Source organism: Athalia rosae, chromosome 6 (genome assembly GCF_917208135.1).
Source record: "Athalia rosae chromosome 6, iyAthRosa1.1, whole genome shotgun sequence".
Taxonomy (NCBI): Eukaryota; Metazoa; Arthropoda; class Insecta; order Hymenoptera; family Athaliidae; genus Athalia; species Athalia rosae.
Genome location: NC_064031.1, coordinates 15,839,855 through 15,863,060, shown reverse-complemented (window position 1 = coordinate 15,863,060; position 23,206 = coordinate 15,839,855). Strand labels below are relative to the sequence as shown.

At 38.1% G+C, this 23,206-nt stretch overlaps 1 protein-coding gene and 1 long non-coding RNA gene across 9 annotated transcripts in view; one reads left to right on the top strand and one right to left on the bottom strand.

Moving 5' to 3' along the window:
- LOC105683533 (acetylcholinesterase) overlaps positions 1 to 23,206 on the top strand; it is a 73,221-nt gene that overhangs the window by 8,628 nt on the left and 41,387 nt on the right. The window lies entirely within an intron of this gene.
- The window catches only part of LOC125501335, an 89,854-nt gene that overhangs the window by 56,274 nt on the left and 10,374 nt on the right, over positions 1 to 23,206 (bottom strand). For 5 of the 8 annotated variants that reach the window (XR_007278878.1, XR_007278877.1, XR_007278883.1 and 2 more), the window contains exon 3: positions 6,199 to 10,165. This is a non-coding gene — a long non-coding RNA (uncharacterized LOC125501335). Of the gene's footprint in view, positions 1 to 6,198; positions 10,166 to 11,747; positions 15,488 to 15,575; positions 15,615 to 15,891; positions 17,440 to 23,206 lie in introns of those variants that run through there. The other 3 variants (XR_007278875.1, XR_007278879.1, XR_007278876.1) reach the window with 3 other exon arrangements.

The window sequence follows — 23,206 nt, the reverse complement described above, 5'->3', positions numbered from 1 at the left end:
TGTATTTCGGTGTTGACCATCAGAAGCCGAAGGATGTAATAGGATTTGAAAAAATAACGCTTCTATACATACGTGGGGCACGTACTCGTATTCGACGAAATCAAATTAGGCAAAGTAATCCATCAGACGTATTGAAATATTAGGTATTTTTTTTTTGTTTTTTTTTTGGTTTTCTTCCATCGCGTAACAACTCATCGTTCGGCGAACGAGGTGATGTACTAAATATAAATGGGAATGGGGTATACACAGGTATATTGGCGCGGGTTTAACGGACTCGTTCGACGTTTCGTGTGTCGAAAAGAATGACCGAAATGAACGAGAGTATCTAAAAATGCAAGAAAAGGGTTAAGCGTCAGTCACGCTATGGGGATGGTATTGATATACTATTTATAAAAGGCATACGATCCCCGTTTTACCGGTCGGTGCCACGCCTAACCCTCGCGCCGTCCGTTTGTTTTCAATTCCTAGATAGCATCATCCGGTCACAAATGACTTTATTGACTCTCGAAGCTAGACACTTCACCCCCGAGACGGGTGGCTTTCTGCGATATTTTTTATTCGCCGTAAAGTAGATATTGGAAATAATTTGAGGAAATTGAAATTACGGTAACATCTCGCGTACGTCGACTGCCGAAATTAAAATGGAAACCCAAACATTTCGGGATTTTTTTCAATTCCAAGCGGCGTATCAAGTGAAACCGTGAAAGTTCAAGTTCCAATTTTGTTGGAAGGCAAATTTTCCAGAAGCTCACGTGTCGCCCACTCAAATAAACTCGAAAATTTGAGAAGGCTGTGGTTGTCACTCCAACGTTTTCCTTCCACTTCTCGTTAAAACCGTTGCTGTATAAAACTCATAAGTTCACACCCAAGCGATTCGGTCTGAAATAAAGAAAAAAAAAATTGAAATAAAGCGAAAAAGAAAAAACTCAAACGCAAGCACTCGTCGTTCCACCGTGCGGGACACACTTAGTCCGCAAATTGTTGCATTAACCTTTTGTTTTTCGCCCAAGTGTTAAGTTATATCTGGCGAAAACAACCCCTTCGAACGCGTATTCTCTCCCCACCACACGTACGCAATCACACGTATTCGTTCGCACGTATTTAGCGACAAGGTCGATGGAAATGGTTTGAAAATATCGGTTTGTCCTTATCTACAGTTTGACCGTATCACCCTCACCCTCTTCTTTACCTTACCCCACCCTCAGCTGAAGCGCTCAGTTCTCCATATTTATGGATGTCGTTAAGAGGTCATTAGATTTCATCGACCCTCGCATACGTACACCTCCACCTCACGTACCTACTCAATACAGCGAAGCCAACGATTCGTGTCATTTAAAAATCAGCTGCATTATCTACCTAATGGTTTTAATTTTTTTTTTTTCTCTCAAGAAGAGAACAAAAATAAAAAACTATACGACTTTGCTTCTTACGGTTTTCAGAACTTGTCGGCTAAACGTGAATTAATCTACGCGAAGTGTTCAACCCGATCGTCCTTTGAACATTGAAAACCTCAGCGTCGCCCGAAGTTGTGAAGGATTAATCCTGATCAAAGTTCCACTCGATTATACCGATGATTATGAATATTGCCTAATTAATCACCTCGCTCTTCCTCTATGTACCTGACATATAATATATTTGTTGCTCCTTCGCTCTCCAAGTTTACGAACTATGTATTATAACTTTCAACTATATATTATTCTACACAGGTAGACCGTAAGTATAGCTACGTTCGGTATAATCTGGCGTAATAAGAGCTAGGTGTTAGGGAAAGTGGGGAATAATTTTTTTTTTTCTATTTACAATTATAATCCACAGCTGCAGCTTTTTTTTTTCAATAAATATTGTTTTTCATTGGCAGAGAAATTTATATGACAATTCCAGATTCTCTTTTTCTTTTCGCAGCGATACAAGGGCGGTCGATTCATCCGGACTCTTGAATTCGAAAATAGATAAAACACGAACGAAGTATTATTAACATACGGCAACACACATATAAATTCTCCAGACGCATTTTATATAATAAAAGTAGTTTGAGTCAACGTGAAAAGTCCCAAGGGATCATGGCAATAAGGATATCTGACGATGTGTATAGTAACCACCCCATATCTCAAGGGTCGAAGGAGGGAAAACTGGGAAAAATCAACAAAAGAGATGCCCCGCTATCTCTTTCACCTTCCAACCTATATCTATACACTGCAAGCTCCTGCGAAGCGTGTGTAGAACCCGACGTGGTGCGATGACGAGAATTTTCTCACGTTATTACGTATATATGTGTATATATATTTTTTTTCCTCTTCGTTTCTTTTCTTTTTTTTTGTTTTTTGTTTTTTTGATTTTATTCTTTCCATATATTTTTATCCAATAACTCAACACATATATACATATACGCGGCACGTCAACACGCGATTATTACACGGAAAATACGATAAGAAAAAAAGAAAGAAAACTAAAAGAAAACGAACCGAAATGCCCGCGGGGCTTTTTTGTCCCGGCACTGCGCGTTCGTACTTTTTATATTATACGTACCGTATATATATATCTGTACAGAAAGATTAGCTCCAAGATTTTTATCGAATTTTTGCGAATGCCACCGTTCACGTGAAAAATTATATAGCGACGATATTCGCACCGTAATTTGGTGATGAAAAAAAGAAAAAAAAAATTCTATGCAAATGTAAAAAGCTTTTTCTTCGGAATGCAGCCAATGATCAGTTCGAGGTTAAAATTTTGGCAAAAAAATTTCTGATTTGCATAAATTGTTAATTGACGAATGCAATTTCGGTTTGAATGGATTTTTTTTATGCAAACTACAGAGAGAGAGAGAGAGAAAGGCATAAAAAGATTTTCCGCAAAGCTGCGTCTGTACGGTTAGATTTTCTCGAAAGTAATTTACATTTCGTATACCTTTCCAGTTGCAATTCCTACCCCATTTCCCGTTGCGTATATAAAATACCCAGCCCGGTAATACTTACGTATATATACATACTCTACACACCGCAACGGTATTACGTTAATAATAATAGTAACAATAATGACAATTGGAAAATTTCTGAAAATTATACATTCGCGAGAGATTGAGTCCAGGAAAATATTTACGATCTAGAAAACGGAAGATTGAAAATACCCGGAAATTCCTACGTCAAATGAATAGTATCGTACATACATTATAAGTAAATCGCCTTCCTATTATGCATTATATATTATTATCATAGTTATTTTTATTTCAGCATCTGTTTCTATATGGAATTTCCACCCTTCTATGGTTTTACGTAATTTATCGTACCGTGAGCGAATGTAATTTTCCCATTTTTCTTTCTCGATCTCTTTTCTCTCTGGGTTTCTATTCTCATTCATATTAAAACATTAGAGAAAAAAAAAAAAAGGATAAGAAATTCTCGTCTCTTTTTTTCTTCATCCCTCATCTCTCCCCGATATTGGGTGAAGCCCCCGTGGATCGAGTGTGTTATATATTATTATTATCTACTTTATGTATACCTGCACAGGGGATATTTTATATTCCTTAATAATATATTTCTTTTTTCTCATTTCTTTCTTTTTTCATTCGGAGCTTACCCGCATGCGATACGAGCGTTTCTTTCGATGTGTTCGTATACTATATAATACGCACGTAAAACAATGGTGCGCGTATAAACCGAGTTACCCCGAATGCCGAGACGCGGGGGTTGGCGTCCACGCGGTTTGCAATGGCCATTTGTTAGAGAAACTGCCGATTTTATGCGCAATTCAGTGAGTTCTAACGTCCAATATTTTCCTTCAACGCTCGCTTTTTTCCCCCATCCTTTGGATATAAAAGCTTCTTCATCGCCAAGACATCAGAGTGTGCGCTATACTTTTCTTTTTCCATCCTCCAGAATCATCCAGTCTTCCACCCCTGCGTTTTTTACATTTTTTTCTTTTTTTTTTCTTTTTCACTCACTTGAATCTCTCGTCTCCTCTTTTTTTAATTATTAATAACGTCGCACATTCGGCTCGGTTTTATTCAATTTACAACAGCGATTATCGGGAGAGGTGTAACGCGCTCAGGTTGAATTAATAAGAATAAAGTTCATTTTAGTAATCCAGTAAAATGGTGCAAACGTGAACTCAGTTTTCGTAATATTTCGTTTTTTATCTTCACAACTGTGGCCGGTCGGCCTTTGAGTGGTGATTTTCTCTTCATGAGATATGAAAAAGGACTAAAATCTTACACATATACAAAATCTCGAGTACATGACTATCAGCCGATAATGTACCGGAAATCCGTAAATCCTGCAACGGAAAGCTTTCAACGTAATCAATTAAAAGTTGATGCCAAATAAAAAATCTGTAACATTTCTGTAAAACTTTTTTAAAAGTTCAATTCGAGTACGCGTGCAGTACATGAAAAAAAAAAAAAACTTCGATTCATAGATATCTCTACCCCATGTATACCGAAGTAAAATCATATCTCATGTTGGCAAAAAAGTTTATATCAGTTGCCAAGTGTTTGCGAATATTGCTGATCAAAAATTTCGCTTCAAATATTTTTTTTTTTTTCTGATTCCTATACAAACTTACGCATTCGTACCTATGTACCGGTGATAATAGGCCAGGTACATATGTGCATATGATATGGGATTCGTGTGAGCGCGGTACACGAAACGTTCTCCTTTTTTCATTTTTTTTGGTATTTTCTTTCGCAAGCACAACGCGTACCTCTGACTTTCCTGCCATTTATACACTCGCATCCTCCTTCATTTGTTTCATTCCCTCAGGACCATTTGTATCCTTGTTCCTCTTTCCTCAGGATGCGTCTCCCTAGTCGACAAACTTTCACCGCGTGTCTCTGAGTAAAGTAAGCAGTAAATACGTTTTGTCTGTTCTCCCAATGGTCCTCAGCCTACGGTGACACGTGAAAGGCGTTTTTCAAGCGTTCTACTTACATAGAAAACCTAGACCGATGATAATAATAAAGGTTATAACCATGGAGAAATAGGATAGTGAAGATTTTGTCGGAAGAAAGCTCTTCAATATTCTATTTCGACAACAATTTATAATCAGCGTTTACGCGATACCCGTGCACGATATATTCCTAAAACCAGACTTGATTTCAAAGAGTATCACGGAATTCACAGCCCGAAGCTAGACAGGATGTGTCTACAGTTATTTTTCACGGTAGGTGAACACGAATTTCCGTATGCAAATTTTTCGACTGCCGCGGCAAATAAACCTATTGATATCCGGTCCCCTGCACTTCCTGCAGAGTTTTCCCTCGCCGATGCCGTTCGCACGGGATATTTTATGTACGCATTTATCGTATTTCTTCCTCCCTTCTGTTCCCCTCCTGTTCCGTCATCCTCCAAGTCCGCGACGAAGGGCGTCAAAATTTCGATCACCGATTACCCCTTTCGCGAGAATTTGAAACACCTTTTCCATAGCGGTGTAACATCGGCGTGTAGTACGTGGCTGACGAGATGACGAAGCAATACCACCTTCCGTTCTCATCGCCGGAGCGAATTTCGTCAAACGAATGGCCGCCGCTACAGTCGTACGTTTCGTTATCTACAGGCATAGCTGCACACCGTAGGAGATCCTAACGAAATTTCATGCACGATTAAATATTAACTTACGACCGGTCCTTCCGGGCTTTTCTGCGGTTCTCCTTTGGGAGCAAAGGTAAATGTCTGGTATAGCGGTGGAAGTGTATAGGATCGGTAGAGTACGCGTACGTGGCATAAACCGCCCTCGCGCGACCCTCGTGTGATGTCGTCGTCGTCCTCGGAGCGAAAAGCTCCAAATCCTCAGCATTGTTAATTCGTAACGATAAAGACCAAGACGTAAGCGTACAGTCGCGCGGGAGAGAATCTCTGCCCCATAACTTTCGCAACCGACTTTGGTTCGGTGGCTCGAACCGCGAAGAAATGACGCGAGACTTCGCCGTCGGCGGAATCCTTTTTCGCGAAGCGTTTTTTCTCCATTTAGAAAAAGAAATTCTTGTTTCTCCGTTTCGATAAGTGAAAATTCGGCGATGATCCGATCGTTTCGACAAGCGTTTCGAACACCTATGGGGGTGTTACATTTCGCAGAGATCGGGGCGAAGCGGGATTACAGTGTACGTAACACATTTTGGTATAAATTTACGGTGGCTCAATGTTCGTGTGCGCGAATGATTGCGATGTTAATTAAAATGGATAATTACTTGAGTTTCAATAAACATACCGAACGTGGAATCCTCGCCGCCCAATGAAAACCGACCGCAACAATAATATGGCAGGATCATAGACACAATACCACCCCGCGATGCGCGAATATACATTTTGTTCGATATATACCCATGCTCCGACGTATAAATACCGAACAGAAAACAGAGTAAACTCTACGCAGAATTATATCACACGTGTATGTATGTCTGCTGTATCTACATACAATAAATATACGTACACAGGTGTGCGCGCATCCGCCCTGCAGAGTTATTCCATGGAACAATTACATTTAAATTACATCACATGCATAGTTGTCAATTTCACGGAGTTACGTAATAATCGAAAAATATTTCACGTCGTTTAGCGTAGCGTTAGAATAAACTTAGAGAATCATAATACGATCCGTAAAACCCTCGTCTCGAGAAAAAAAAGAGAGAAGAAACGGAAAGATAGAAAATTCACGTACATCCGCGGGTGCGGTGGTAAGTGTAAAATACCCGATAAAAATTGCCTTTCTCCATAAATGTATAACGCGTTGTTTCAGTCGGATATAAAATTAAGCACGCGTATATAATGGCCATTCATAGAGGAGAGGGTGTATGAAAATTAAGATATCATTTGTATAAATTTTTCCTCACGTAATTCTTTCCGTTCATCATTTTTTTAATAGTGAATGTGATAACGATGGTATATCGACTCCTCTTTTTTCGTTTTTCATCTCCTCCGTCGCTCTCTGCATCGCTCTGCATTAAACGGTGTACATTTCCACCCTCGTTTTTTTCCTTTTCTTTCGACATTCATCGTTTTCATTCGTTTAGAGTACCCGCCTACCCGTATGAAAATTCCGTTCTTCGTACGGTTCTCTATGTTCCTACGTCTGTTCGTTCAAAAGTTTATTGAAATTTTTTCATTACACTTTTTGTACGTTCCTCTTTTCTTCGTTTATTTATTCACATTTAATTTTTTCTCATCGCGAATCGTTGAATCGCGGTACGCGTGGTACTATAGTACGTACGAATAATATAAGTTGGCGATTCGGGAGAAAAAAAAAAACAAACTTTTATTGTGAGAATTTTCTCTTTTACTTTTCATTAAAATATAATAAATAACGGCTGAAAGAGTTCGTTGAATTCTAATTGAATGATTTACGAAAACGAGATTTTATACAAGAGTAACTCGAGAGTCGGGAAATGGATCGAAGAAAAGATTTCTCCTTCGTAAATTGAAAATTGGAAGAGGAGAAAAAAATCTTCACCGCGTTGAGCGACGCGTTTCGTACCGCGTCGTGCGAAATTTTCGAAAAACATATTGCGAACCGGTTCTCGTCTGCACCACAGGGTGCGATGCTAATTGAAAAAAAATATTAAAACCGTGCGATTCGTCGATACAATAGATATACTCGCGAAACTTTACATATTCAATTACCTATTTTCAATTACTCTTCGGGCGTCATCCTTTTCGTTTCTTTGTTTTTTGCTTTTGCTTCCGAGCGGATGTTTTACCGTCAATTACGTTTATTTTATATTAATTATTCATTCACGCGATAGCACAGTTCGATATGGCCAATTCGACGTACGTACATGCCGTACCATTATACACAGACATAAATTGACCCGTCCGTTCCGCGGAGATAAAACTGACCGTCCAAACGCTCCTTGTTTTTTTCCCTCTATTTTTTCTTGTTTTTTTTTTTAATTTTTGCAAAATCGAATCACCGCTCCGATACGCACGCGAGGTGAGAATTATATTTCGTATATTTCGTTTGTACGAACCCGCGCGTAATTTGTTTTTCATACGGTCCCCTCGTTCCAGGAGTGCAGCAGCATCCGAAGCTCGGGATTTTGTTTGGCTACGCGCCGGTACACATTTTGAAATAAAAACGAGCAAAAAGGTAAAAGAAAAAAAATAAAAAAATCAAAAGGATCGCGAGGAACGAGTGGTCCATGCGGGTAACGTTTAAAGGATATAAGTAAACGAAAATAAGATAGAATATCGAGGGACGAAATAAGGGTTGAATTTTGTAAGGTGAGATTATCCGATAAACTTGATTTCCTCCATCCGAACCGAGCTGTCCAGACTTCCACATCAGGAGATCGAGAAGGTATATTTACCTATTTTCTTTCTCTTTTTTCGTTGTCTTTCTCGTTTTTCATTTCATTGATGTTTTTATCACAATAATAATTCGCGAATCAATTAGGTATTACGGCGGAGGGTCGTCGTGTTATTCCGAACGATTTTTTTTTTCCCATTTCATTAACTTTATAATTTTGTTTGGCTGTCCGTTTCTTGGTTTTTTTTTTTTTTTTTTTTTGTTAATTTTATTTTATACATTTTGTTCGCAACCATTTCCCTTTTGTCCGATATTTTTTTTTCATTTTTCTCGAAGCAAGTCGGTATATACCTATAGAAATGTAAAACAGAAGTGTGGTATAATACGTATACCTGTATACAGAAGGAAAATGTTATCAAGCTATGCAAATTCACGTACTATGAGCTTTTAATAATTCAAAAGAGAAAAAAAGCAAAAATAAAAATTATATACACACACAATGTACATACGTACGGGTATATACTTTCCTTTGAAAAATCACCTCACGTTACACGGTGATGTAAATTCATTTTTCACTGCGAATTCAAGTCTCATATCGGCTCTTTGCGCAGCCGGTACGTACGTACATATGGTGTATCACGTAAATAAATGTACGCATGTAAAATATAAGAAAGGTGAAAGTATCTAACGATGAATGAATAAAAGAAAAAAAAAAAAAAAAAGAAAAGCCGCAAAATTCTTTGGGCCAGCAGTAATTTGACGATATACTGCGATTTTCTTACGACCATCTCCGGAAAAAGGAGAAGCTCGCTAAGGGGGGCGAGGGGCGAGTAACGGGGTTAACTTTTGGGACGCATATGTCCCCGGGATTGTTTTTGCGAGGTTAATCGGTGGAGCGTGACAGGTCACCTGGTATCCATCCCCAGGGAGACAGAAATGTGTATATAGTACTACGGGGACGGAGGTTTTCCCAGGGAGGTTGGTAGATTCTGGAGTGGCGGGATGATGGAGGGATGAGGGTGGACCGAGTTTCCGTCTCTCCGGAGAGTTCGCGCCGGGAAGCTAATTTTATTTTATTTTTAGTTTACCTTTTTTTGGTTTTCTCTCGTGTCTTTCTTCTTTCTCGTTTTTCTATTTTTCCCCCCCTTCTCTCTTCCTCTCTCTATCTATCTGCCTCCCTATTTCTTCGCCTACTCTTTTTTTTTACTCCGTTCCCTCCCCCGTTCCTACGCTCCTGTAGTTGCGTCCTCAATATTTCTTTACTTGGTTTCTTTTTTTTTTTTTTTTTTCACCTTTTTCTTTTTTCTTTCGACGCCAAGCTCGGTGGTACAGGTGATATCTATAGGTCTGCTTTACTCGACCTGTGTCACTCGGACCAGGATTGCCATGGTCGAGCTACTCCTGGTGATTGACGAGGGTTCAGCTGAGATATTGTTGACGTAAACCTCCAGAATTCGCACCCTCTGTAATAAGATGTACCCGAGGAGCACATCGACCAATAAACCGTGCACAAGTATACCGCTACTCAAATTGTTGTCCGTGATTTTCGTGGCTGATTTCTTTTTTTTTTCTTTTTTTTTCTTCGTTCTCCTAAAATTTGGAAAGAGCGTTTTTAAACCGTATTACAGATAATTTTTTACCTCGGTGAAAAATTTCAGGTTATGGAAAAAAAGGTTGATTCAATTTTTATTTTCTATTCCACTTTTTATTTTTCTCTTCGATTCCTTTCATCCCTCTTTCTTTGATCAGAAAAATGAAAGACAAAACGAATTGTTTCTCGTACGTGGCCTGGGGGGCTGCTGCGGCCATTTCTCTTGCAACAGCAGCTTTACTTGCCATACATACGTATATATAACGTAAATATATATTATTATAATGCGGCCATTACTTGAAAAGTCTGCAGAACACGTTGGCGCGCAACAATCCGCTGCACCTGCACACGGTCCGAATAAATTTTTCAATAACCTTCTACGCGATGAGAAATAGAAAAGAAGAGAGGAGAAAAGAGAGGAGAGAAAAAATGTCCAAGGAAATGCTCAGTTCTTGGGTAAAGAAATGTCGAAAAACGAGATTGCGAAGTTTCCACGACGATAATTTTTTTGGGGGTTGCGTATCCGAATCGTTTACTTCTTTCTCTATTTTATTTCTCTCGTTTTTCTCTGTCTCGTATTTCTATAAAACACCCTTAATGGGGAGAGGTAATGCGATTGTTAGATCCAGAGTTTGTAGGGCCATAAGGGCTCGTGTCGTTGCTAATGACAAAACCAACTTTGGGAACGCAGAAACACCCACGCGATACTCGAGAGAGATGAATCGGGAATAAAAAAACAAAAAAAATAGAAAAAAAAAATTTACGATCATCGGGGTGACCTACCTCGTTCCGTATCATACGTATGTACGAGGTCAGTTTTCAAGGGTTGAATTTGTACTGCTCGTCACTCGGCGATAATTTCATGCTGAAAGTAAGACCCGATGTTATTCTCTTTAAGAAAGTCTCTATGTAAAATTATCGATCAATTCCACGTGACGTACGATGTTATATCGTGTACAGTACACGTCTGCGCTGCGACAAAAATTTTTGTCAAATGTTGTTTTCGACTATTTTTATTACAGCAATAAATCACCGAGTGGAGAAGAAAAAAAAAAAATCAAAGAAAAAAACTTTCAAATAAAATGAAATACATAAATACGTTGAAGAATCACGTCATATAAAACTACGGGTATTAAAGAATTTAGATCTAGTATTGTAGATTGTGGGGTAAGAAACAAAGAGAGAGAAAAAAACTGGCGAAGAATAAAAAAAATTAGAGCAAATGCCTGCGGGTAAATTTTTTTGCTTTATATACCTATGTACTATACTCATTACGGATATGGTACACGCGTATAGTATGTACAGTACGAGAGGTACAATTTTCTTTTGTATAAAATTACGCGGTCGATTATTAGCAATTCACATTGTCGAGCGGTGTACAGTTAATGTGCATGTATAATTCACGAAAGGATTGAGAGAAAAAAAAAAATCACGCATGCCACCTGCGCAACCGCAGCATGATAATTATACGTCGGTTGCAATTTTTTTTTTTCACCTTGTCCTATCGATAAATATTCAGGGACGATAGTTCACGTGGACTGCGTGAAAAGAAAAAGAGATTCCATTCTCAGTTTCTTCTTCTCCTTTTAATTTTTATCTTTTTTCATTTTTCATTTCACGTAAACTTTGAGTTGAGGGTAAAAAAGGAAAAAGCTAAAATAACGAAAAGAAAAATGAGAAAAACCGGCTACCTATACCAGCTTTCAGAGTCCTGAGCAAACATCGTAAAAATATTACGAAAAACTTGCTCTATAATCTGCAAAACCTTTTCGAATGTTTTCTCAAGAATCAGGGAATATTTTTCATTGATTTTCCCTTCTTTTTTCTTCTTCTTTCCATATTTTCCACCATGCGCTATTTTCTTACCAGCAGTACCACCTAGCGTATATCGCCCGATACTTTTCGGCCAAGAAGGAAAAACGAGAAAAAAATTCTTTCATCCCCTGTTTTCAGCCAATTTCTCGTGAAAATACGACCGCGGAATATATCGCGCATTACATACCCACCTATATACGTACAGTTAAACGTTTCCACGAGGCGCGTTTTGCGAATTTTGCGACGTCACGTATCAGCCGGATAGTTCGCGTGTTATCGCGCGTATCTCTCTAATCGTTTACAATTGCCGCCGACTCTCCAGCGCACGTCCGACTTTTATATTTAAATATAATATTCTCTCCGTTACGACACACGCGAGTCTTCGCCTATCCCGCATACCTCTGCACACCGTGCCCATAGCCAGGTATAAATACCTGCACCGCAAATTAACATCGACCAGATAACGCGATCTCTTATTAAATTCAAATCGGGCGCGCCGGGTGAACTACGTTATTGTTCGAAATATTTCAACTCACGGACAATGTGATTTAGAATATTTTTGGGGGGGGGGCGTACAAACGTCAAACTTTTGCGGCAGCGGGTCAGGGGGCGTGTCCCCGAAAAATTAGAAATTAACGCGCCCTTCGAAGACTCGTTACTTCAGATCGTCCCGATATTTTAAGATTCCACCCCTAATTTTCTCTCCTATTTGTTTTTTTTGTTTTTTTTTCTTCGAGTTTGTCACTTTCCGAAGATTACATAGGTATGTATATATATGTATACGTGCATGAATAATTCCGATTGTCGACCCGCTCGATACGGCCGGTTCGGATAAATTCGCCAAAAGTTTCGGTCGCCCCTAATTTTCTTATACATAGCTTCCGACGATCCGGAACAAACACAGTCGCGACCCGAAGGGATGATAATCTAGCTTTCTCGGGCTTATTCTCGTCTTGAATTTATTACCAACCTGCGCCTGAAACTGCCCTTATATACGGAGGCACGCGTCAAGAATTACTTTGCGAATTACACACCTATACGGACACCGCGCGTGTTCGTACGCAGTAAGCTGTATCGTATAAATCCGATATCACATCCACGAAATTCCGAATTCTATATTCGAGGCCAAGACTCGACGCAGAATTTCAATGTCCGAGCGATTAACGAATAAGTGCATGACTTTTCGGTTGAGGTTTTACTTTTTTTTTTCATCCTCATATCCCGGTGACGAGATTTTTTTTTATTCTTTTCTGTTTTCCGGTTACGTTCACCTTTTCATTCTTCACCACCTTATTATAAAAATCGATTTTATCTTGATTTTACGCGCGTTATATTGTTCGCTCGACCTCCGAATCAAAGGGTTCTCCTCCACTCACACTCGTGTAGTACGCGGAGAGACTTACGCGGTGGGAAGAGTACCCGTACATACCCACACATGCGGGGGCTACATCCGTGTGTATGTATCGGCGTGGGATATACGCGGCTTTGGGCATGTATTGTCTACGAAATACCAAATCGATATTTTAATAATGGAGTGAGATATTAGTGTGCAATCACCCGAGACAATAGACCTCCATGAATAATATTTTACGACCTACTCTTGAATGGGAGTGATATGAAACTACATCGATGTGAATTACGTATGTAGATAGAACGTTGATTCGGTATTTCAAAAACCGTAATTTCCACTTTGACTTTTTTTAACGACCGAATTTCTTTTTTCCTCTTATATCCAAGACCCCGATGAAATCGATCGCGTTTCTCAAATTTTGATTTTATTTCAGTTAATTTACGTCCGATTCAACGGTTAATAAAGCCTTTCCGTTAATCATCGGACTATAGGAAATTAGGATTACACGTACACCCATGCTACTCATAATCCGCGTATATTTTGATCCACTTTGAAACGTACGTACAATTATTATACGATCGCGTTACACGAGACCATTAATATCCCAAGGTTTGTTCTAATCCGGAACAACGTAATTAGTCTTACATCTACAAAGCTCAACTCTTTCGATAGACCGTAATTTTTTTCTAATTATTTCGTCGTCGGTTTTTTTATTTATTCATGTTTGAATTATTTCTCATCGAAAATATTAACCTCGTATCTACCTGCAAGTGTAGGTGGGCCTAATGAGATTCGGATTGTGTAATCAATTTTATCTCGCGACAATATCTTAGGTATTAAAAGGTTTTATTCTCCGTGTTCTCGTGCGGAGCGAGTGAGTAAATATTCAAACGAAATATCAAATACCACAAATATACCGAGTGCACGCATAAAAAGAAATTTCATCGTTAGACATTCCACGTATTTTTTAGTTTTTTTTTTTTTTTTTTTGTCAGTCTTTTTTATTCCGTTATAAATTCAACGTGACGTGAAGTAATTGTACACCCGAGCCGCGGCCCCCGTCGGAGATGAACAAAAAATAAATAAATAAACGAATAAAAATACAAAACCGTAAAAAAGGCATTCCTTCCCTTTAACTCCGTCTTGCGTTAATTATTAAACCCAGCTCTGTTTCATTTCCTCTCCATTATTATTTTCACCCATTATTTCCGCATATAAAGGCGATCGGCTTCATGGAAATATTCATAAATACTCCCTCGCAGAGATATTTTAATTATAATTTTTTTTCACTTCTGATATCTGTATAATATTTCTCTATATTCGCCTTTTGGCATAGAATTTAATAAACTTTGCTTACGGAAATTATTATATTTCGAAAAGCGACAATGCGTAATCCACGAAATCGCGACATCGAGAATAATTCATACTTTTTCCTCTATCTCCTTTTCGTCGATATCATTAGCAACGTCAAATTATTCCGTCTATTAACGATGGAAAAAAAAAAATCTCGACCGCTCGGGCGAATTTCCTTCTCTTCGTTTTTCGTTTCTTTTTTACTACCCCAAACGAGGTAGGCACGTTACCGCTACACCCGTAAATGTGAGCATGAAAAAACTGGGCAACGACTAAAAAAAGCAAAAATAAATAATTACAAATAAGGTTTGACTAAAAACTTCACCCTCGAAACGGTGCAAAAGCAGAAAAAAAAAAAAAAAAAAGGAAAGAAAAGGGTGAAATAAAAAAAATGGGGAAACAGGAAAGAAATACGTTGAACAGCAGCGCCTCGTGTAGTTTAATGAAGGGGGTATTTAGCGTTTCGGACCATGAAAATCGAACGATGTCCTATTAGTTAGGGATCACGAGAAAAACGATCGTGATCGCGACTAATTGTTCGACGCGTCTCCCTGAAACTTTAGTACATTAGGCCCGTGAGTACGAGAGTATATTCGATGGTTTAAACCCAACGGAGTACCTGAACTAATAATAAACTTTTTTTTCACATAACTATGTACACGCAATCGTATTAAATATGTAATAAACTTACGCTGGTTCGACGAAGTGCGTTAAAACGTCAGAGTTAATTACAATTATTCATAACTGATATATTGATTTTCATCTTACGCTGTTAATTATTCAGCGTTTTATTCGTACGAATCAACGGGGACGTACGAAACGTACATCATCGCGTTGCGGTTTCCACAAATTTTATCGCAAATCCATAAATTCGGCTCATATTATTATTAATTGTTATTACCCTTTTGGAAAACTTTATGTTTAATTATACCATAATCGTATAGATTACACGGGGGAAGGGGGTCCCTCGTATAATTCGGGGGGATTCGTAGCATAGCTAATCGCCAGAAAACACGAGTTTCGATTATTTTAATTATACGCTAAAGATATCCATAATCCTGAACTTTGGCTCACACTTCTCCGTCGTACGACGTCCGACATGAAATACCTACGCGACGATGGAAAAATCATCGCTTATTTTACTTCTTGCAAAGAAGAAATAAAATAAATTTATCAATATAAAATCAATATTCGATTCGATTCGAATTTAATTAACTGCGTTGTACACTTTACCATAAGTCTGTCTCTCGTTATAGGTGCGCCCGAGGTGACCTAGAAAAAGAAAGAAAAAAGTGTAAAAAAAAGCTCGACGAACAATTTTCAACATTTTTCGTTTTTTCATTTCCCCTTCGATTTTTTTTTTGTTTCGTATCGTTTTTGTATTTCGTGGAGTTTTTATTTTTTTTTATTGTGTCAATGAAAATTAAACTCGCAACTTTTGTTTGCACGCGTCCAATGTGGACTCTGATCGCAAATGTACATATACAACGAATGGATGATAAAAAGGAAATAAAAAATACGTGTAACGATTTTTAAACTTTCAACGCACTCGTTTCCGATACGCATGCGATTATAGCCGGAATCGAACCTCTAGGAAAAAAGAGAATCCCGCACGCACGCACGGATCTGTAAAAAGAAAAAAATTTCCGAAGCAATTTGATTTTATTTCTCTATTTTTTGCACTCGTTTTTTTTTTTCGTTTTCTCTTCCCTAGATATAATGGGACAACAATTTCAGTAACGAAACGATGTCGACATATTTTTTGTCCTTCTTTTGCCCCTCGTTGGCCGGGGCTAGGGATTTATACCGTGGGGGAGTGTGGACGGAAGCACCTGTGTGTTTAAGAGGCGTGGTACACAGCTGATGTAGACTAGAGGGTGAAGAGTGACGTTTGGTGAAAAGAGGGGAGAAGGGAGAAGAGAGAGAGAGAGAGAGAGAGAGTGAAACTAGGAGCTAGAGGGCTGGGGGATGAAGGCGCCGCGGCGCCTGGCGCCGTAATTACGATCCCCACCGGGCAGACGTTCGTTCTATACGTTGCATCCTAAACGCCGCGATATTGTCGTCGTTTCGCGTGTTCGTATTCGAATATCAAACCGTCGATTGAATAGATTTTTGCTTTTTCGGAACCCCACTGTATTCGTGCATCAAAAATTTTCCAAAGCTTTTTTTTTTCCATCGACAAACGAATCGTTAATTCGATCGACGTCCGTGGCAAGCGATGGGTGAAAATTTTGCGGACTTTTATACCTGATTAAAAAGAAGATTGGAGAGACGAAAAAAGAAAAAAAAAAAAAAAGGGAAAAGACAATTACTCGCTATCTGCTGCAGTTGTTTACTCGAACCGCACAGGCTGCAGACAGCAAGATAAACGACGACCGTGAGAAATTGAAAGACAATTGTAAGAAGATGAAAACTATTTTCTCCGTTAATGCAGTGTATACGTTATAGTTCGTCCGTAACTCTCGAGGGAATCTTGTTCGGAGATGAGAAAATTTTTAGCTCACCGCGATCGAGGCGCAACTTCTACCGAAGATTATATACTTCTACCGATGGCGAATCTACGCTCTAACTTGCTCCGTAGCTATCGAAAACTACCTAAAAGTATATATCGCCGTTATTTATACCGGAAACGGTGTATCCTGCACTTCTGGTTTTCTACTTTTTTTTCTTTCTAAATCGTATGGTATCTCTACGTATTGCACATATTACAAATCATCAGGGTAATTCTCTGGAAAGATTATTACAAAAGTTTTCACAAAAAAAAAAAAAAGAAAAAACGAGGAAAACTAAAAATGAAGGAGAAGAATTAGATGGCGCAAGAGTTACCGGCGATGAAAACCTTGGAAGTGAGTTTCTCATACATATATATATATATATGTATTTTTTGTTCCTTTTTATTCGAGTTTTCTTCTCACGCTTCTGGCCAACCTTCGTTGCCCTTCTTACGTTCTCCATCTCAAGTCGCCGTTTCCCAAGGTTTTCTGCAGAGCAAAGTTTTCTCGCGTTCGCTACACCAAAGCCCTTTTTCGATGTCTCTCCGCTTGATCGTGATGTCCATAAAATTAGGATTGACGTGGGTATACTTTTCAGAATTTTTCTACAACCACAAACCACATTATTAGTTTCACTATGTCATTATTACAATTCTAAATCATCCCTGCCATGAATTCGCAAATATCGAAGAAGAGGAACAATTTGTTCAGAAAATGAGACTGAAAACTGAATGGAATGATTCAGACCTACAGCAATTTATTATCTCCTTTTTTTCTCTCGAGAAAAAAAAAAAAAAACAAGAAAAGGAAAGAGTGAAAAACGGATGAACGGAGCACTGTACATATCGCCCCGATTATATTAGAAATGGGGTTGAAGAGAAGGAAGAAAAAGAGAGAGAAAAAAAGAGAAATTTAAGTTTTTTTTTTTTTCAAAAGGAAGGGGGAAAAAAATTCTCAGCTATTAGCTCCTTCAAGTCGAATAATTTATCGCCATAATTAGTAGCCCGTTCCAGGGACTGGCCAATAAATTAGCAAATAGTAGACCTCGAAGCAGCGTCTGTATGCGTATAACGTATTCAGGAGTAAAGCCATTTAACGTCAGCTATATGCACGTTTAGCGGTATAATAAAGGAGTAAAGACAAAACGGAAGGAAAATTAGATCACAAGATAAACTTGATGTATGCGTACCAATCGCAGTTCGCAGGGTGCGACTCGCGTCTGAAATTAGAAGGGAACAGGTGAAACGAATTTCAATGCTACTCCTGCAAAGTCGGTGTATACCGTTATTATCGTTGCAAAAAAAGAAAAAAAAAAAAAAAGGATCGACGTAACACAGAACGCGAAATGTAAAACGTAGAATGTGAAAAAAATTCGAAATGTAAAATATGAGATGAAAAATGTGTTGGTAAATATGGGGGGGTTGCTCTTCGGAACGTGTGATTCGCCCTCTCGTCATTGCGGTGTGCTGCACAACCCCCCACGTTCGTACAGATATGTAGGTGTACATACATTCATACGTTATACATACAGATATCCTATTTGTAAATATATATATATATATATATATTTATATATATATATAAATACGTATGTACGAACACATGCAGTATAGCTCGGCCGTCCCCGGAGGCGGATAACTCATGCATCCCGCATGATGCCTAACGGATATTCTGGCTGCGCGTTGAATAAAGTTTATACAATACAAACGTACACGTGGAGAGCCCTTTCAATCTAGGGTATTGGAATGAAGGAACAAATAAAACAAATAAATTATTTAATTAATCAAAAATAACGTTAATGAACAGAAACTCTATACGCACGTTGTACGTAGTCGAACGTTCAACACTTTTTGCAGGGGTTTTTTTCTTTTGCTGTGTTTTTTTTTTTTTTTTTTTAAATCAGCGATAAATAATAGCGACGAATATTCGGTGATAGATCATTTGACGCACCGTGATTAACGTTATTGAAAAAAAAAATGACGAAACCGATCAAAAAAGCAGAATAAAAAAGGCGTGAATCGCTGCGGATGAAATTAGTATATTTCGCTCGAACGGTCGACGATAATTTTACAGATCGGATATAAACTGATTATTAGACACACGTTGTATTAAATGGCTGATCTGCAGATTACGGGTGTGCGGTATAATTTTTTCGAAACAATCAGAAATACGAGTATTTTATACGCTACCCACGCACCGCGACGTGATCGCAATATTTTTATAAAACGAGAAGAAGAAAAAAAATGAGGAGGCAAAAAAAAAATGGTAGACGAGAAGAGGAGGAGAAGAGAGAGGAAAAGTAGAAAGTGGGGAAGGGTTCCTCCCTATTTCCTACCTCGTATTAAATAAGATCTTCCCCAGGTGGTTGTAATAGTCATTGGCTACGGTATACCTATACGAAACGTGTACGTATAAGTTTCGGTCGCAGAAAGCTGGCGAGAAAAAAAAACTTACGCGTACATTACGGTTATTGTAAAACTGTATTTTTCGTCTCTCGTTTTATAACTTTGATTTCCTTTTCTTTTTTTTTCATTTCAATTCAAAAATTCGATCCACAGCTGCGTGCGAAGTGTTCGATATTCACAAGTTTTCGGTCGGACGCGGTTAGTGGTCTAATAAAATTTTTCCACTTTATAATTTTGACGAACATTTCTATTTTCGACGTTTCCATTATTGGCGTTCGTTTATTTTACTTCCATTTGTCACCGGGGTATACGACTACTGTACAGAGGGAAACGGAGGCTCGCCACATAGAAAGTATACACATAATTTATCGCCTCATATATCGATTTCTGATTTCAACCCCGCAGAAGTTATATAGCTCCTTCGTTCGGCTCATCGAATTCGTTATAATTTGTCACGCCCGACACAATCATCCACCGAAGAGAAATGAGAGGAAGAGTGAAAATAAAAAAAAGAAGAAAAGAAAAAAAGAACAAGACGAAAGATGAGGAGCCCAACTTTGAGCTGTATCGAGGGGGTGAAATGTCACCGAGAAAATTCTTCGGCGCACGGGCTGATCGTTCAATAACATAATATCCCAGCTAATATCAAAAGTAATATCGATACACCGTGAACACATATTTACACGATATGCCTGGAAATATTATCGTTATTCGTTCGTTTCTTTTTTAAATATAAACGAAACTGTGATATCATTTTTCTTCATACAATCTGCACGAAATTTCTCGAAGAATCGATGTAATTATACGAGATTAATGGATGATCTCGCGAATTTATATTTATAAAATAATCGCGACATATTTTATCGAGTGCAGTCCGTTGGTTATTCGTTAAATATTCCATTCTACTTGATCCGATAAAAATTTCGCATCGGTATAACGATGATAATTTATGGCAAACGGTGTTTTCGAGTAGACGATATAAAAACGGTATACCTGCATGTCAGCGTGCATTTAACGATATACGTAAACACGTTTATGTACGTACTTTCTGTGTAGAGAGTTGTTTGCGATAAGTAAATAGCCAACTAAAATTGAACTGTCGTTTCTACGTGTACGAGCGTCGCGTCAGGGCGACGATAACGACGAAGAAGACAGGAATAATATTCAAATTTATATAGTATAAGTATTACGCTAGCGATAAAACTTTGTCTAACCACTCAAAGTTTGAAATTACAAATCGATCGCACCTGTATATATATATATTTCCTCTGCATATCTACGTGTTTTACGCGGATACCTATGCAACTGTCTACGTGCATAGTTTTCGCCGAATGCGCGGTGCGTGACGTGGTCGCACGGCGAATCGTATCATTTTTCCGTCACAACGTATTATCTAGGCGTATCGTATAGGGGGGCAGCGCGAAGAGCACTCAACTCCGCGTCGATTGTGAGTCCTCTAGTTTCTTTTTCTGTTTTAAATAAAAGTGCATTTCCAAATGTAATAAAATTGTCAGGGGAGGTCGGGGCTGAAGGCAAGCAACCAACAACAAGTTGCTGGTACTGAATCGATAGACTCGACGGTATACCGGCTGAACTAGAAGCAGCAGCAGCAGGAGCAGCAGCAGCAGCAGGAGCCCGGGGGCGGCCATGCGGCTAGCTCAGGGTAAAAGCATGAGAACCACGAGCCAAGCCCCGGGCGCAAAACCCGAGCTTTGTAATTGAGTTTTCTTGCATCCGACACCATTTCCTTCCCATCAAAGAACCGACCATTGAGAAAATCGTCAACTACTTCTGTATCAAATGCTGATAAATATTTATCCATTTTTTCTTTCTCTTTTTTTTAATTTTTTTTTTTTTCTACGTTTTAAATCAGTAACGTAAAAACTTCGACGTTGTCTCGACCGAAATCACAAAAAATTATCCAACAAATTTCGCGAATCAATAAAGAAGGGGAAGGAAAGAATTCTTCTGGCAAGTTAATAAACTAGTTAGCGAAACAACGAAACTCGAACTAATTGGATAAAGAAAAATAAAGGAGAAGTCGGAAAAAAAAAAATTCTTTAATTGTATTTTTGATGTCCGTATAATCTGATGAACGAGTCCGAAGTCTGACGCTGAGATGTATCGTATAATTTTGAACGAACGAGTTACCCTGGGCGATAAATAGCCATTGGGTAATTGAAATGGCTTAAACCGTAGCGAGTTGTTCGATGCAGAGGAAATCTAAATCAATTAAAGTTAAGACCTTTTGTACCTTTTGAACAACTGGTATATACACGTGAATATCGATGTAAACTAATTAATTGTGCGAGTAAACGTGGGCGTTTTAAATTTCCTCGATTCTGAGCCGTTGGTAAAATTTTTCGCAGGATTACATGGCGACCTAAAAAAAACCAACAGACACACGGTGAAAATTTTCTTCTTTCGAGATAACTGTGTGTACACAAATAATAATTATTTTGTAATTAATTGAAGCGCGATAATTTCTCTCATCTATTCCAATTAAGTAAAAAGGAATTTTTTTTTTCCTCTTCCGTTTCTACCATTATACTGTTCACATATTTACACCGTCATAAGATCAACGTAACGTAGGTGTACGTAGACGAACACAACTACGGATAATGTACTCTAGAGTACAAAGTGATGGAAAAAGAAACTAGAAAATAAAAAAAGGAAGGAACTAGAACAAACGCTTCTCAAGTCTAAAAACCATCTGCGTAATGAATTTTTTTTCCTCCCCCCATCAGACGCTATGAACAGTATGGTGTGTATACGTATAAGGTATATGAATTTATATTCTTGTTGTTCTACGTTTGAGAAGCCAAATCTTTACTTTGCAATTGCTATTGCAAAAACGGAGAAAAACGTGAAACAACATCACATAAACACATAAAAACCTACAAGGATTTTAGGGAAGCTTTTATTTCTTTTTTTCATCCCATCCTATTGAAGATAATTTCGTTCGTTCGCATCATCTCTCAAATAGTTTGAATATATGAATATGACGCTGGTTTTGGTATTATACGTAACGTATTTTTTTGTAATTTCAGGAAAGGATTTTTCGATTTTTGAGCAAAAAATAAATCATTGTTTTAATTGGGTTTAATATGCTTTTCTTACGTATTTTGACCTCAGGAATCCGAATCTGAAAGAAAAATTCATCTATCTCTAAAATTCACCGAGTTATCGCTGATTTTCGGCTTTTTGGGGTCAAAAATAAAAAATTGATTTTAAAGTCTATCTTAATGTAGTTTGAGCTCAGGAATTCGATTCCGGAAGAAAAAATGATCTATCTTGAAAAATGACCGAGTTATCCTCATTTTTTCGCATTTTTTGGTACAAATTTGAGGATATCTCGATGGGAAAAAATCGTAGCTCAATTTGGACAACGGATTCGTGTTCCTGAGGTCAAAATACGTAAGAAAAGTGCCATACGATCAATTTTAAAAAATAAAAAATTTTGGCCAAAATTTGAAAAAATCGTAAGGGGTACCCCTTGGAAAAATCTCAAATTTTGACCAAAAATTTTTATTTTTCAAAATCGATCGTATGGCACTTTTCTTATGTATTTTGACCTCAGGAACACGAATCCGATGTTCAAATTGAGCTACGATTTTTTCCCTTCGAGATATCCTCAAATTTATGCAAAAAAATGCCTAAAAATGACGATAACTCGATGAATTTCATAGATAGATCAATTTCTCTTCCAGATTCGGATTCCTGAGCTCAAATTACATTAATATAGACTAAAAAATCAATTTTTTTTTTTTGACCCCGAAAAGCTGAAAATTGGCGATAACTCGGTGAATTTTAGAGATAGATCAATTTTTCTTTCAGATTCGGATTCCTGAGATCAAAATACGTAAGAATACTTTGGAAAATCAAACGAAAAAAAATATTGATTCATGGGCCAAAAATGAGGGATGGTTAAGATCGATTGCAGGACACTCTCCACATCAATTGATTC